Raw genomic sequence first — 4,571 nt, forward strand, 5'->3', positions numbered from 1 at the left:
TTCAGGCATGCAAGGCCACTGATACCTGTTGGTCTTGTATCTGGGGAGGAGATTAAAGAAAGCTGAGAAATGAATCTCCACCCAAATCCTTTACTGTCCTGATTAGCCACACCCACTCTCTCTAGGTACGGAGGAAAATGCCAGGGGGATTATTACTACAATGAGAGCTCTGGCCAGACTTCAGTGTCATCCTCTTGTTGAGTAAGCTGACATTCATGTGAGCCTAGAGCACACCACGTGCCTTAAGTTGGTAAAACCTAAAAAACCCACTCAGGCCTCCTTCTTCCACCTCCCACTCTGGACCCCCTTTGGTCCTCTACTTAGGAGAAGGCTTGGACATGTCAACCTGGTTGAGAGTTAAATGAAGAGGGTTTACTTGAGAGCTCATTAGGACCGCAGCCTGGGAGACACAGATTCAAAAGGACCTGAGCATATGCTCTGGAGAACAAAAGAAAGTCAGGGTACTTTTTAAAAAATGCAGATATGAAAGTTGTGATTGGTGTTAACATGGGTCCAACAGCCTTGCTCATAAGGGATTGGTCATAACGGTTCTTGGAGGCGGGCTTTTTAGTCAGGGACCTTCCAGATTGGCAGGAAGTAGCAAAAAGTAGCAAACAGCATCAGTTGTTCCTTCAGCAGGTCATGACCCTTGTGGTGGTGCTGAGTGCAAAGTTCCAGAATGTTCTCAATTAAGATGTGCTTGAAACTCAAGCTGAGATGGCCTCCCGGCTCCCGACCTTGACTGGACCAATGTCATTTTCCCTTGTCAGACCCTTTCCTATCTTACCAGCTGCCTGGGATCAGAGAGAAATAAACCACAACTGGGATCCATAAATAAGAATGCTAAGAGAAAAGACAACTGCCAAGTGAATGGTGCTGGAGCTTCTTGCCTCTTTCTTCTTCATGCCCAGATACCACCCCATGACACTTAGGACCTGTAATACCCTGGCCTTAGTGCACAAAGCTGTTCTGTGTGCATATGTGTGCATGTGTAACTGTGTGTTGCAGATGAGACTGGAGTGAGGGTGATGGCTGGTGGCACTTGGAATTCAAACATACCCTCTATAGTTTGTCTTCCTTTAAACTGGAGTTGGTTTGACAACCAGGCTGTGGACAACTAAGGATGATGTTTCTATAGTCACCCATTGGAAGGGATAAAATCCTGCCTATGCCTTTATTTATTTATTTTTGGTGACGGGCCAGTACAGGGATTCGAACCCTTGACCTCGGAGTTATCAGCACCATACTCTATCCAGCTGAGCTAACCGGCCAGGCCCTGCCCATGCCTTTAGTCATTACAATTTCTTCTCATTATCCCTCTGGGACCAATGAAAAGTGACCACTATATTGAACAAGGGTCTTTAAGGATGTCTCTTTGGCTCTGGCCCCAGAAGCTGCTGAAAAGGTGAGCAACAACGTTAATAAATTAAACCCAAGGCCACAGTCTTAGCAGGACCTAGGAGCCTCCCTGGATTAATGACCATCTCAATGGTGCTCGGTTACAGTGTTCACTAAGGTCCTACAGAGAGGGTCTAGCATAACAAACAAGGTTCAAGCCATGCAACACTTGTGACATAAAGTTCCCTAGACAGGGCACTGCTCTACATTTTCACACTACAAATCTTCCCTCATCAACTTAATCCCTTGCTCCCAGAGAGCAACTAAAGTTCCCTCTCTACTTTTCCCACTTAAATATGGCCAGAGAGAATCTCCTCCTTGTGTATTTACTGGCTGGAACTTGCACCCAGAGCAGGAATTCTCAGCTTAGGCTGCACATTAGGATCGCCTGGGAGCTTGAAAAAAGGCCCACCGCTAGGCCCCATCCCTGGAGATTCCTGAGGTAGGGCCCATGAGGTAGGGCCCAGGCACCAGGAGCCTTAAGGCTCTGATGATGATTCTAATGGGCAGCCAGAGTTGAGGTCCACTGACCTATGGCCGGGGCATATTTCTGGACTAAACTATGCTCTTCCAAATGGATTTCTCCAATTCTAAGTCTCTTGGTTCCACCTTTCCAACATTCTAACCGAACAGAAATTTCTGTGATGATGGCCTCACATCAGGACTGGGACTAGGGTGTGGCAGGTGAGGCATGCAGGGTGCAAAATTTAAGGAGGCTCCTACTTTCAGGTGCTGACCCTACATTTGCATGACCCTGGGAGTGAGTGCCTCCTTAAATTTTGAGCTTTGGGTGCCTCTCTTGCCTAACCCTAATCTTGCCTCTGGTTCATATAACAGCTGCATTCTTAATGGGGGTGATACTGCCTCTAATGGGGCAAAAACTAATTCCTGGAGGGAGTGGGGGTCCAAAAAAATCTTACTGTGTTTGTGTATGAAGTGCAGACATATATACAGTACATGAAGATACATACAGTATATCTGTGTTATTAAAATTTCATGGGGCGATGGTTAGGGAAAAAATGTCTAAAAAGGCTCCTTGTGGGGCCAGTAATTAAAAAGAGGTAGGGAAACACTTATATAGAACATTGACACAGCACTATGGTGCACTTGAAATGTAGCTGGTGAGACTGAGAAACTGAATTCTAAACTCAATTTAATTTCAATTAATTTCAATTTACATACCCACTTATGGTTGGTGGTTACTATGTTACATAGCACAGATTGAGAGGCTGGACAAGGCCATAAGACAATCACCGTGCCCATCTGGTCCAAAGTATAAACATATTCTAGAAACAAATGGGATCTCCTTCGCAGTTCACAATGTAAGTAATGATCTATTTACTCCCATAATTTCTCAGGCACGGCTGGCCAGTGGGCTCAGTCGGTTAGATCATGGTGCTGATAACACCATGTTCCAGGGTTCAATCCCTGTACTGGCCAGCTGCCAAAAAATAAATAAATACAAATAAAAAAAATCAAAAGTGGTGTTTCCAGAACCCAGTGCAAACTACCATCTGCGCACCCACTGTAGAGGGGCAGACAGGGGAAGCAGAGCAGAGGAGAAAGAGACAACTCCTACAGCAGAAATGCACTATAAAAGGGGAATAAGGGGCTGGTTGGTTAGCTCACTTGGTTAGAGCAAAGCCTTATAACCCCAAGGTCACGGGTTTGGATCCCCATCCAGGTCAGCTGCCCTCCCAAAAAAGGGGGTGGAGGAAGGAGGACCCTGTCCTAGGGGAAAATGGTCTCCTAACCATGTGACTTACCTCCTGGAGGTGTGCTTGAGACTTAACCCACACCCTCTCTTATGATAAAGACACCTTGCTTTTACAAGTTAATTTTTCCATTAAATTTTCTGGCTTTGCTCTCCCCCAAATCCCAATCTTAAACTGGTATTGCTTTACTTCTCTCTCCTCATCAGGATGTGCAGCAGGCCGAATGCAACTGTTTCCTACTTTAGCATTCACTGAGCCTATGTGTCCAGCTTCAAAGGCCCCTCCGTGTTCCAATGGTTGTGCAAACTGGACACCCCCCTCAAACATTCTCTAGCCCAACTGCTGTGACCTCAGGTGCCCAGGAAGAACAGGATGTCCTCTAACTCTGATTTTCCTGAGCTTTTTTCTTTTTAATGAGACTCCAATTTTTTCAAAATAAGCAATAAAAATTTTAAAATATAAAACGAAATTCCAGAAACAGTGGTTATTGCCACATGATGTTTCCATGAGTTAAGGAAGGATTGAGAAAGTCATTGACTCATCTTCTTTTCTAACATCAGCATCTTGTTGCATTTGGCTACGTTGCCAGCGTGGTCTTACTCTTTGCACTGCTTCAGAATCAAATTCTAATTTCCTCTACAGACAGATGGATGTTTCGGATGAAGTAGGCTGAAGGTCTTAATCAGCCAAGTAGACTCCTGCAGGTGAGTGAAGTCTATTTCTTCCTCAGTGTAACAAGTTTTTTCACAGTTTCCACAACATTTTCAGAGGCTGGGAAGTCCAAAGTCCAGGGAACACATCTGGTGGGGCTTTCTTGTTGGTGGTGGCTCTCTACAGCAATGTAGGGTGTCACATGGTGAGAATGGGCTGAGCGAGAGAGCTAACCTTTCCACTTGCTCTTTTTATGAAGACACCAGGACCACACCCATTACTCCATGAATGGATCAACCCATTCACGAGGGCACAGTCCTCACAATTACTTCCTAAAGGCCCACCTTTCAAATACCAAAACTGAATTTCCCACCCTCTTAGCACTGTTACAATGGGGGTCAAGCTTCACTGAGGTTTGGGAGGACATTCAATCCACAGCAACGGGTACCTTGCATAGCTGGGCTAAAGCACTGAAGGACATCTTTTCCTGGGTGGGGGATGGGAGACTAGTACAGATCCCAGGCTATTTAAGACAGTATCTCCCTGTGTCAGGATGTTTCATTCCCAGCAATGCTACAGTTATTCTTGAGAACTACAAGTGAGAAAGTGGGGAAAAAAGGGTTGGTCCAAGGCCACCCAGAAAACTGTCCTGCAGAGGTTGCAGTAGGGATGTCAGCCAGAGGTGTAGTCATCTGAAAGCCTGACTGGGGCTGGAGGATCTGCTTCCAAGATGGCACACCTTGTTCATTTAGCTGGCAAGTTGGTGCTCGCTGCTGGCAGGATGCTTCAGTTTCTCGCCACGTAGAC

At 45.8% G+C, this 4,571-nt stretch overlaps 1 non-coding gene across 1 annotated transcript; it reads right to left on the reverse strand.

Moving 5' to 3' along the window:
- Positions 1-1,196: 1,196 nt before the first annotated feature.
- On the reverse strand, positions 1,197-1,271 carry TRNAI-GAU. Its single transcript has one exon. It is a non-coding gene; the product is annotated as a tRNA-Ile (tRNA).
- Positions 1,272-4,571: the final 3,300 nt, after the last annotated feature.

Source organism: Galeopterus variegatus, unplaced genomic scaffold (assembly GCF_000696425.1).
Source record: "Galeopterus variegatus unplaced genomic scaffold, G_variegatus-3.0.2 Scaffold3371, whole genome shotgun sequence".
Classification (NCBI taxonomy): Eukaryota; Metazoa; Chordata; class Mammalia; order Dermoptera; family Cynocephalidae; genus Galeopterus; species Galeopterus variegatus.